The sequence below is a fragment of the Ctenopharyngodon idella genome, chromosome 4 (assembly GCF_019924925.1).
Source record: "Ctenopharyngodon idella isolate HZGC_01 chromosome 4, HZGC01, whole genome shotgun sequence".
In the NCBI taxonomy this organism is placed as follows: domain Eukaryota; kingdom Metazoa; phylum Chordata; class Actinopteri; order Cypriniformes; family Xenocyprididae; genus Ctenopharyngodon; species Ctenopharyngodon idella.
In genome coordinates this window covers 11369662-11383257 of record NC_067223.1, presented here as the reverse complement: position 1 = coordinate 11383257, position 13596 = coordinate 11369662, and positions in this window count along the sequence as shown.

Genomic DNA, 13596 nt, shown 5'->3' with positions numbered 1-13596 from the left:
ATTGATACATGGTTAATGGTTGTCAGATGTGGCAGTGTTAGTGGGGCTCGAGATGTATTTGTTTGCTCTGGCAGATTTCCTCAGACTAAACTGGTATCTGTCCTCGCCAGTTGGTTTATATCAAAACACAAGTGACTGTTGCGGCTCCACCTGGTAAAACAAGATGGGATCCGGACTGACAGGAGTGTAACATCTTTCTAAACGTTCGAGCAGTTTACTGAGCGAAGCCATCTGACCTGCGCGTGTTATTTTAGTGCTAAATCCTGCTGCGTGGACGGGAGATAAGGAACGTGTGAAAATAACATTTCTGTGTTTGTCTGCAAGAGCAGGCCAGACTGAATTATGAGGCATGGACACCACATGGCACATGCTATATTTAGTTTAGCGGGTTGTTGCAGGAGAAGGAACATATTGCTTGATTTGAAGTAAAACACTTTTCTGATTAAACCGTTTGGTCTGAGAGGTCCAGTTTCCAAACATTGTTGGGCATTAGATCAAAAAAGTGCTGGGTTTACATCTTCTGAAGCTGTTTAAGGTGTCTTAGTTATGGCGTGCTGTCTCTGGCAAACCACAAGTTTCTTTTGCCGTTATGAAGTGTTTATGCGCTGGTTATCGCCTGTCTGCTTGAATTAGTCATTTTCTGTGTGCTCCACATGCTAGGTTCTAATGAGTTCATTGAAAACGTATCTGTTTTGGGATGCAATGTAGTTTATGTTTCCCTATCACTGATTCACAGGTGTGTCATGTCCCCTCCACAGCTGTGTGAAACAGCCCACTTTGAGTTCACCCCTGCTGGCCTAGAGAGGCACTGCGGCCTTGTTTTCCTCCACAGGTTGGTCGATCTCCAAATTCAATTGATTAGCAGGTGAAAGGGGTGTTCTTTGTGGAACCTCTGGGATTTCTTCATATCCTGTTTGCCTGAGGTTTCTAAGAAAATAACAGGAAATAGTGGAACAATTCAAAAATCTTTAAAAAACAAAACAATACAATTAGATTGGAAAGGGGCCATAAAAGATATATAATCTGAGTTGAAGCTATCAGTACTTTATTCAGAGAAAGTAGCCCTAAAAACTATTTTGACACTTTTGAAAGTGCCCCTTTTATGCTTTTTCGGATATTACCTTTCATGTAGTGTGATATAAAGCAGTTTGTGAATGTAAAAGGTCTGCCAAGTTTCAAAGATCAAAGTGCACAATAAATGGAGTTATGTCCTAAAAGAAAGGTCTGATTCTGAACTGCCTACAATGAGTCTGAACTAATTCCAGTCTTACTTCCTGCTTAAACCTACGTAGGCTTGTCACAAATTTGCATAATGTCAGCCTATGGTATTAAATGACTGCCCACAAATGACGTCTACTTTTTCCCACCTTCAAACACTGTAGTTGTACCTGAGGCCTGGAAAAGTTTGTGTCATGATTTCTTTATGTCGAGAAGATGCTGTTTTCTTTGCATGCACTTACAAAGGATGAGGACTCAGGCTCAAATTTATACGATAAAATCGGCGCCACTGTTACTGTTCCCATCACTGTTTATCAAGTGCTGAGGAAGCCTCCGGAGCTGAAATTCAGATATAGTAATAGGCATTTCCTTTCTGACACATGCTGTAAGCGGTAGACCAATCACAACAGACTGGGCCATCTGACCAATCAGAGCAGAGTAGGTTCTAGGAAAGAGATCGAAACGTTTTGATCGAGACGTTTCAGACACTGTGAGAAAAGAGGTGATGCTGAAATGCATATTGTGAGAATATTAAATTGTTTTTTGATGCATGTAAACCTATTGTAGGAGACCTCAAAAACAAAATTTGGAAGCTTTAAAATAGCATAATAGGGGCACTTTAAAAATGTTCGACAACTAGAAAGTGTCCAAATACTTGTCTTAATTTTGAACAGTATGTTTTCAGTTTAGAATTTAGAACCTGAAAAAATTCTCTTTTTTGTCAAATGTGAGCCATATTTCTGTAAAATAAATTACACTGGGTTTGATATTTTGTAAAATAATTCAATGATATTCAGACATTTTTAGGTGTGCTTCGAAAAGTTATTGGAACTGCAGTATGTGCTGCACATTAAATCAATTTTAAATGCTTCTCCTCAAGTTACAGATCAGAAAGAAGTGAAGACGTGCCAATCTGCTTGGATTTCCTCATTCACCACAGTCATCTCATTCATTCCTGTAAGGCTGTTTTTTAATAACTATCCTATCTGACTGTGATCAATTCAGAGAGTTTCTCTGGTCTGGAGTTCAGATATCCATCATTCAGTTGTTTTACACTGCCAGGACTGATCCAGGTTACATTGCCAAGTGAGGGACGGAGATTGAGAGCCTCATTTATACAAGCACACATAAAGAACGGCCATGTAAAGGTAACCTATTGTCAGAATGGTTTTTTTTTTTCTATCATACACATACAAAGTTCCAAAAAGGGTTTTTTTACAGCGACGCCACAGAGGAAGCATTTTTGGTGAGGAACCTTCCAGTGAAAAGTGGATTTTCTCAGTGTGAAGAACATTTTAATAATCTAAAGAAACTTTTTCCACTATAAAGAATCTTTTGTGGAATGAAAAGGTTCCATGGATGTTAAAGGTTCTTCATGGAACCAACAATGCCAATAAAGAACCTTTATTTTTAGGAGTGTATGTTGTTCCCTTGAATAGGATATGATGTGATAACATGGTACAGTGAAAGTACTACCATGATACTAAATGATGTACTGTTGTATTTGGGTAGATTTTCAAGAAGTTGACATGTCTGGCAGTGGAACACGCGAGACTCCTTTCAAAGCCGTTTTAAACAGCGTTATGCTAATTATTTTATAATTATTATTCATGCAACTTTATAACCTCATATTAATCAAGAAACTACATGGAATATTTGTACTTTTTACAAATCCATTCGTCACACAGCAGGGCCATTTAAAATGAACCATTTAGTAAAGGCAAATAGATTAGGGAAACTTAAAATAAATGGTGACCAGACACAGAACCCTTATAAAATTCATATAATTTCATAACTCAAATCTTGATGTTAATAAAAAAAAGATGGACCATTTTGAATGACAAACATCCAAAACAATTATATATGACCATGATACATGTTCAAACAACATGGTATTTTTGTCAATTTTTTTACGAAAACTAAATCATGTTTCATTTTAATTGAATAAATTTACTCTTTCTTTATAGCGGAAGCTACAGAAGAGTTTGAGAAAGCAGTAGAAAAATTCAGAAAGATTTATTAAATCTTGATTTTATTAATGAAATCTTTTTTTCTGACATATTACATGCATTCATTGGCATCTACTTTTAGTTTCAGAGCTCTTTAGCTGTACAGGAAGCTCACGGTGGGCAGGTTTCCATCATCACATCACGTTCGTGCTGAGGCGTGTGGGGTCTCGCATGCGATTGGCCGCGGCTCAGAGCAGGGACTGCAAGCCTCTCTTCATCCCTTCATGGAGCTTTGCAGGGGAAACAGGCGGAAAAGGGTCAGGGCGAGAGGTGAGGCCACGGCGAAGTGTGTTTATTTGTGAGAAGTCGCAGTGTCAGGTGTATGGGTGAACAAACAGGCCTTTGTTGTGTGGTGAAAGGGGCCACGCTGTTTTTAAGAGCTCACTGTTATCACCTCTGCACTGAAGGCTGATGGAGGAATTACGACTCGCTCTCTTTTACTCTCTCACACTCTGTCTCTCTCACATAGTCTTTTTTTCTCTCTTTTCTTTCTTTCTGGTGAGCAGTTTGTCATTTTTGGAGTGGTATATATTATGTGAATCTTTTTAGTGTGGTTTGTAGTCCTTTTTTTTAATCAAGCATTTTGAAAATCTTTTTTTTTTTACCACCTGTTTATATATATATATATATATATACACACACAATCTTACATATGCAGTTCCACTTTATATTAAGCGTCTTTAACTACTATGTAATAACATTTAAATGAATCGTTTGGGTTACACTTCATTTTAAGGTGTCTTTGTTACACTGTAATAACACATTTAAGTACTGAGTAATATTAAGTAACTACATGTACTTATAGGGTTAGGATGGTAACACTTTATTTTAGGGTCTTTTAACTAGTTGCTTATTAGCATGCATATTACTAGAATATTGGCTCTTTATTAGTACTTATTAAGCACATATTAATGCCTTATTCTGTATGACCTTATTCTACATTCTTAATCCTACTCAATACCTAAACTTAACAACTACCTTACTAACTATTAATAAGGAGTAAATTAGAAGTTTATTGAGGGAAAAGTTGTAGTTAATAGTTTATATGTGTTCCCTATACTGAAGTGTTACCGTTAGGATTAGAGTTTGGTTTGGTTTAGAGTTAGTTGTATGTAATTATGCGTAATTATAAGTTATTACTATAGTAACTACATGTAACATATGTAACAATGACACTGTAAAATGTAATTCAGTGCACTTATTGTATATATGTACATATGCACTTACATATGTACATACATGTACTTATATTTAAAATACCTGCATGTAATTACATATGTAATTACACTGTTGACCCTTCCCTTACACCTTAACCCACTGTTATACCTAACCAGACCACCAAACCTTATCTGTATCCCATCTCAATAGCACCAAAACTGTTTTGGGTAACATTATATTCACTTGCATGTACTTACATTGTACTTACCTAAGAAAGTAGTGGGCAATATAACGTAACTGCATGGGTTAAGGTTAGGTTTAAGTGTAGATTCATGGTTATTACCTAGTTATTACTCAGTTATTATAATAAGTATATGTTAGTATATTAATAGTAAATAATATCCCTATAATAAGTATATACAGTAGTATATACATGCACAACAGGACTGTAAAATAAAGTGTTACATGTTACATGTATTTCTATAGTAATAATAGTAACTCATGCACAATTGCATGCAACTAATCCTAAACCAAACCCCATTTCTAACCCTAAAACTATTAATAGGTACATGTAGTTATTTAATATTAATCAGTGCTCATGTATAAAAATGAATTTAACTTCTGTATGTTGTTACTGTTTTTAGTTTTACAAATTTACATTAATTGGACAATTTTGTGACTCTCAATTGTAAAGGAGGGTTAAATTATAAGAAACTGTTGCTGAAAAATAGCATTAGTACAAAACAAGTGCTGCTCAGTTGTAGGTAGGTGGACGTTGAGCAAGGCATTCTGGGTAAGTGTACTTCGTAAAAATAGTATTGTAAAAAAAAAAATTGGGCATTAAAATTGTGGTATACGCACATAGAAACACACACGTATATATTCAGGTGCAAATAAATAGATGCACTAATAAATATAAATGTTTTTAATTGCGCCCATTCCCTCCTGCACTCACACTCCGTCAATCCTTTGCATTCAGCATCCTTCAGTGGAGATCATTATTTACAAAACAGGCTTCCTAATAAGTGTGGAGTGATTACCGAGAAGAACGCAAGGAAGAAAAAAAAAGAGAAAAACCTCCACTAGAGGAATATCCATCATAATTGATGTGTTGCAAAGCAGATTACACACATTAGCGCACACAGTTTTGAATATGACAGCTCCAACTGAACATGACAAATTCCATAATGTGGAAAAAAAGGAAGGTATTTGACTCTCAGGGTATTAGGATGCTCGGCAAGCAACAAAGCAGCATTTGCATGTGAGCGTAACCAACCCCCCACCTCTGTTCCTTCGGCCATAATTATCTCTCATTTGTTCTTTATTTTAGGGGGATCCTGCGCGCTGCGTTTGTTGGATGGCTGTTGCGTTCGCCTCGTCTCGTAACGTGTCTCTGATTGAGCTGGGATAATCCACAACACACACCGTATTAGATGTGTTTGAGCCGCTGCTGTTATTTACTGAAGCTGCTTACTGTAACGGATACACAGAGCCGGTTTGCACAGCTATCAAATGCTCTTTTTAAAGGCATTAATAAATGATAAGGATTTAGAAAATTTAGCAGTTCTACAATAATTGTATATTTAGAATATGGGAAATAAAATGAAATATCTTGTAATGTTTTAATTATTATTATTATTATGTATATCTTTTTATATTATTACTACTACTAAGTTTTTTTTGGTAACAATTTACATTAAGTTTTCATTAGTCAACTACTTTAGTTAACATGAACTAAGAATGCACATTACTTCTACAGCATTTATTAATCTTACACTGTAAAAAATTATTTTCATGATTTGTTATCACAACATTTTTTCTTTTGTCAAATCAACTTCAATAATTAATTTGGTTCAGATAACAATATTTTGAGTTTATGTTGATTGAACCAATCGCCTTCATTGTATTAACTCAAATGTTTAATTTCAGTGAACTCAAAATTTTAACCAGGTAACTTACTTTTTTAAGTTAAACCAACAATTATTTTTTTAACAGTGTAATGTTAATTACTAATACATTATTAAAACCAAAAGTTGTATCTGTTAACATTAGTTAATGCACTGTGAACTAACATTAACATACAATAAATGACTATATTTTTATTAACTAAGATAACAAAGATTAATAAATACTGTATCAAATGTATTGCTCATTGTTAGTTCATGTTAGTTAATACATTAACTAATGTTAACAAATGAAACCTTATTGTAAAGTGTTACCAGTTTTAAATAGTGATTTGTAAAGTCTGTAGACATCATTATTATTACTACTACTACTACTGCTACTATTTTGTATATGAATATAGATTTTTACATTTAGCTTATATTTTTAATATGAATTTTTACATAGAGAGATTTGTAATGGCCTGTAGACATTATTATTATTTGTAAAAAATTACACGTTTTTTATTATATATATTCATTTTTTTAATGCTCTAATTACAGTCCTTATCCTGCTTTTCTCCGGTTAAAATTTGAGGGTGTTTATGATTGAAAACGCCCCTCAGAAGTGTCATTACTTCCACACAAATTCTCCATCCCTCCACCTCACACGTCATGATAATCACCTTCCAGCCCAACAGAAGGAAAGAAATAATATCCCACCTTCTGATTGTAACACCTTCTACAATATTTTAGTCCTCTTTACCAAATACAAGCTTGAATTGATTTTATCATGCAATATGTGAATCTGCTAATAGCACATCACAAGTCGAGTCGAGTAAATCTGTCGTTCGTCGTTCCAAAAGACAAAAAGTAAAGCAATACTCTCGCCCTCCACGGTTGAATACAATTAAACACTTGTGTTCAGATTTCTCTCTGGATCCATATGTGGTTTCTCCCACACAGTCTCTCATGTTTTCTTCAACACGTGTAAATTCTAATAAGGCTGTTTAATTTCTGTCACACTCCTGGGTGTTATTGAAGTCCTTGGCAGATATTTTACTGAACGTACATTGTCGCAGATTTATATAAATTGTAAAAGTATGTTTGCTGACTAAAAGGCAAATGGAAAATGTGTTCTCTGCACCTTTTATACTATTTATACTGATAAGAATGAAATGATTTTTTTTTTCATATGCTCTCAAGTAGTTCCATCAAATTCCTCCTGGGATATCAGTAATTTTCCTGAGAGTCAAATGCCCATGTTCTTATTTGTAAGAATTATTTGGAGCTTTTAGTGATTGCTTATGGTGTTGCTTTAATCGTGTTAAATTAAAACAATCAGCGAGGTTGTGTGTGGCTGCACGAGTTGTTTTGAAATGTTATGGGTTGTAGGGAGGCTTTCAGTCAGGATTTCAGTCCTCGCTCAGAAGCGTGAATTCTGCTCCAACACTGACCTCTAGTGGCCGGTGTTCTCTGAATCCTGCGTAAAAATATTACACACACTAACCAGATCCGGTCTCCTGATACATACTCGTACCGTGACCTGTTTGAACGATCATTTTAAAGCGACTTCTTCTTTAATTAGGATGAAACAATTATAGCTGAATGGAATTAAATTGACCTATACTGTGAACAATTAAAACATATAATTAAATTATAATTTTTACAGTTATAATCATTTACTGTCCAAGAAAAAAAAAAATGACCACCTTTACCCATAACCACACCTATGCAGAAAGACAAATAAAAGAAATATATATATATATATATTAATAATATATTAATAAACATGTCACTTATTATATTCATTGCTGGGATTTATGTACAATGGAAAATAATAATAATATCTATATTATTATTATGTAATAATAATGTAATATGTAATAGTAATAATATACAACAATTAATATATTATTATTGTTGTTGTTATTGTTATTATATTCCATATTAATACTATCTTATCTAGCTATATTTTTATTATGTTCAACTAGTGTAGTATTAATGTTTTCAACATTTTGTCAACAATAATAATAATATACAAGATATATAGTTATTATATAAATATACAGTTATTATTCTTATTATAACAGCAAGTTATTATATTATTGTTGTTGTTGTTACTGTTAATATTATATTCCATATTAATATTATCTTATAAATTTTATATATTCTTATATATTTTTATATAATCTTATATATTTTTATTACATTCAACTATTGTAGTGTTAATGTTTTCAACATTTTGTCAATAATAATAATAATATTATACAAAATATATAGTTATTATATAGATATAGTTATTATTATTATTAATATGTAATGTTAATAATATACAATATATATTATAAAAAATAATAATAACGTTATATTATATTCTTATTCTTATTATATTATTATTACATTATTATATTTAATATTATATTATTGTAGTATTAATGTTTACTTTTTGTCAATAATAATAAAAATATATAAAATATAAATATTATTATATTCAATATTATATTATTGTAGTATTAATGTTCACTATTTTGTGTCAATAATAATAATATACAAGCTATATTATGAATAATAATAGTAACAGTTATTATTATGTTCAATAGTAATATTATATTATATTCTATGATTGTAGTATTAATGTTTTCACTATTTTGCGAGAATAACCGAACATTCAGATATGAATGGATTCATCTTTTTTGGGAAATATAAAAACATACATTTCATAATAGAGTGGAGCTGGAAACTGGTATCCCATCCTGCCTGCCGTCTAAAGTTAATCACATGACCCACGAAAGCAGCCTTAACTCAGTCATAAATATGTAGTCCTGACTCCCTTTTGACCCTGCACCTGTTAGTCTGCTCTTCCTCATTCCTTATCATCCTCTTCATCAGCATGTCGCCCCACACCTCCCTCCTGTCCCGTGCAGCTGTAGGCCCCGTATCACATCTTTAGTATACGGTCAAACGGCGAGTGTCTACTCCACAGGCTGTAATAGGCATAATAGGGTCAAGCCTCTGCATTTAATAAACAATTATCCATTAATAATAAATAAGTCTCCATCTAAAGGGCGTGGCGATGGCCCGCTGCAGGCCTGGAGATGAATAATGCACAAAGTCATGGTCAAACGGGCCGACCCGCACAGTGCCAATTATCCCGGTGTGATAACGAGCCTCCGAAACCCAACACTGCAGGTCTGAACACACACTCTCACCTCATTCATATACACACTCTCTCTCTAACACCTCAGAGTGATGGTGGCAGTGTATCTAGGATTAATATCTCACTCCCGCTTATGTTATTTTCTTGATTTCCCTGCAGTGTTTAGGAAGGAAAGGGCTTCTGTTACGCGGCCCGTGCCTCCAGACCTGTCGCTCTCATTTTGAATTACAAATCAATCACAGGTGCCGTCCGCCGCCCTGCCAAGGTCACTCAGATTATCAGAGGTTGCGAGGAGAGACTGACGGACCGCCGGAAGATTAGCATAGTCCGGCACAGGGTCTCGAATTAAAGAGTCCCCCATGGACCCTTTCAGAATTCCCAGAAATCCCAGCTCGGCCTCCCCAAACACACGGTTACTGCTTATAATGGAATGAACGCTTTGCACTTTGCACCGGTCAATTATAGATATTAAGCATAAAGAAAATATACAGGGCTCCCACAGGGCCACGGGATATCTGACCGCGGTGGGACAGATATCAGTCGGCATATGATGTGGGTTAGTCTATTAAATGTGGGACTGTCTATTACATTGCTGTGTATTAATAATCATTTTTTTTAACTGTTTACTAGTGACCAATATATACGCCCATTAATTGTCTAATTTCTGATATTTTACGTTTTTACTGTCCATTTAGCCAATTGTGTTGTTTCCAAATTTTTTTTTTTTTTTTTTTTTTTGCAATTTTATATACTCAATTTGTTGGATTGTTTTTTTTCTTTGTGTGTGTGTGTGTGTATATATATATATATATATTATAACTTGATAGTATATAGATAGCATTATATTTGCCTTTAGCCACCTTGATTTCCAGATATCTGTATCTACATCAGCCATTAGCAACCAAATATCAGTCGATCGCTACTATTTATGGCAGTGCAAAAAATATGCACTGTGGTATATTTGTAAAATGAACATGTGTAAGTCAGAGACTCACACATATGCCAGTAAATGTAGGTAAACCTGTGAATTAATTTGCACTCATGTATATGCATTAGAAATCCAGAGCAGTGAGTTTTTCCCTCTGCCTGTGATTTCATTTCCAGAATGAAGGTTTGGCAGGGAGGCAAATTAGCATTAAAGAAATGTCTGTGCTAGATGACTGTTCTCCCAGCACCTCCAAAACTCACTCTCTCTCTTTCTCTGTAAATGGTCTTGTCCATTAATGGCTGTCTGGAACTCTGTCAGTTCACTTTGTCCTAATGACACACTCTCGTCTCCACATCCGCACTGGTCGTCTCAACATCCTGCCCTGATCCGAGTGATTTAAAACACACTCGACCGTACCCCATCTTTATTGTGGAATAAAGCACACACGGGCCTGAGATACCTTTGCTCTCTCCGTCTGCATCTGCGGCACATCTGGAAGTGTGCGTCTAAATAATTGGAAGTCAATTTGTTTGAAGTTATGTTTTGGCATCTGGTTCAATTCATTCGATCTCTGGAAATCACATTCAGGGGTTTTATAGTGCTACCCCAGCTGGAGGCTTTTCATCTCTTTGTGCTTCGTCGTTAATTCGGCGCTCTCCGGCCAGTGATGTGGGAGTTTGTGAAATACTGCTGGGTGTGGTCCCATAAACACAAAATGGAGGCTCGGCCCTAGAGGATTATGGGAAGGCTGTGCAATGATGTGGCAGAGGAAAAACGCAGAGACTGGTCAGTGGGGTTCACCTGGGGACGTTACCATCACCACAGTCTAACCCTGGGTATTGCTAGTAGGCCTGATTGGTCACAATTAAACATTTTTGTTCTTATTAAAGTCACCATGAAATCAAAATTGGCAATTCCTTTTTTTTTTATTGAATATTGCCATATTTATTATAAATGATTTATCTGTACACATCATATTTTTTTCTGATGATGTGTTTATTGGCGTGAGGGCGGGACAACCTGTCTCTCACATAAGATCGACCAGTAGCAAACGACAACCATCCAATTAATTCCCAATGGACAAAATCAAGTCCCGCCCTACATTTTTTTTCTTGTTCGAGAAGCCGTTTCACTCAATATAGTTCACAATATACTATCACAACTTCTGTTTCATGCTGACTTTAATTATTTGATTAGAGCAATATTTGAATTTTTGACCTTTTCTTGTGTGTAACATTAACAGCGCACTTTTTTTAAATATGTATTTTGTTTTTGTTTGTTTTTTTCAGTGTATGTGAAGTAAGTTTGGGTATTATTTCCAAAATGAAATCATCATCATCAATGCCCAACAATGTCATTGACTTCACCGTGTGAGCGCAAGATTTTTTTTTTTTGATGATCTTCTTTATTAGTCCTGCACAAATGACATCTGATGCTTTTACAAATCTAACAAGCAAAGCCATATATTTTTGCTGCATCTTCTTTTGTTTCCAACAACATCAAAAGCTGACTGAGGAACAAATCAGAGGTTGCTGTGAAACATGATTTACTGACTATAGATTCTCAGCTCTCATTGTGTGGCACATATGAGGATCCCTGTCTATTACCACCATCTGCTGGTGACACACAGGACAGCGAGAACAAATTCAGCTGAAAACAGGTAACAACCCTCCATCTTCTGGGATTCTACGTTGAAGTCCCATATTAATTGTCATTTTTTCAAAGAAATTAAAATAGATTGACATATGGCTGTGGATGATTGAAATACAATTTAGAATATTTAGTCTATGTTTCTGCTGCATAATACATTGCTGTGTGTGTGTGTGTGTGTGTTAAAATAATTCATTGGTTTGAGTAGGAAAAAATTAAATTAAACAGATTAGTTCAGTCAAATTTTATGGGTATTTAGCATTTTATTTTTCTTTCAAGTTCACAGAACTGATATATTTTAAGTAAGCCGAACTGTTTCATAGTTTTGAGTTTTATAAACTTATTTATTTTAATTTAGACAATCTTAAGTTTAACTGAAACTGGGCTGGGATTTCTATTTCCCAGCATGCTTTACCCATGGCACTCGAAAGGGAGAGTAAATACTAAAATTAAGTGTTATATAATGTTTTTTTTTTTTTTTTTTTGTGCAAGATTAATGTTAAGTGGGAGATTTAGTAGTGATTAATGTTTTGTTATGCTAATTCAGAGGAGTTTCTGTTAATGTTGGTTTTGGGAGAGTGTATGATATATAATTAGTAGTGAGATTTGAAATGATTTTTGTAGCATGTAACTCACCATTGACAAAATTCAATAGTTACTCTGAGGGAGGGACCAGAGTTACTGTATAACTAGAGACCAGAATATCACAGAGACTTGAAGGTGAACTCTTTTGATCTGGACCAGTAAGAAACCATGTAGCGATACACAAAACCATGCCCTAGCATTATGGCAGCAAGTTTTACATGTGCAAGTTTCACTCAGATTGGCTTCGGAATGTGTAAAAATCTAGTTTCTCTCTCATCTGACTATAGTCTTGCATATGTGTGATAGTATGATTGCTTCTTTGCATTGAACATAATATTTGTTCCTTTTTCAATTCTTTATCCATATTGAAATAAATCAAAGGACTGTGTTTGCAGAGGAAAAATGGTTTGGAAGTGGCTGAGAAAAAGGAAATGGGAAATTGCGCTCATGGAAATGATTTCTATGAGGCCTCGTCCATGTTTGTAATTTAATGAAAATCCATATTTACTTTGGGTAATTGCTCTGGCCAATTAAGCGTAAACATCACTCAGCACTTTGTAGTTGGAGTATCGGTGCTTGATAATGATGTGGCAGTTCAATTTTATTTTCCGTCTGCGGCGGAGATGCAAGTCGAAGCTTTTTCGATTTCATTACAGAGAAACATATAAGCTAATAACATTCTCAAACATTAATTTAGCCAGGCTTTGATGAACACAGGCTGAAATGCATTGACGTGTTTTTTTTTTTTGCTAGTGTTTGTTGTATTATTAATGTGTTATTTCATTTTCGATTTTGGTTAAATAATATCTGCTAATGAAATGTTTCTTTAGAAGGCTGCCTATTCTGGGCAAGTCCAAAATAAAACTTTAAATCAACTTGACTCAAAAGAGGCTCAGAGTAGCTGTGAGATGCGTCTTACGTGTTGTTGCTAACTATTTATGATCGTTAGTGTTTGTATATGCAGTAGAGCTCAACTCGTTTGGGATTCGAAGTCTCTATCGTGACTGT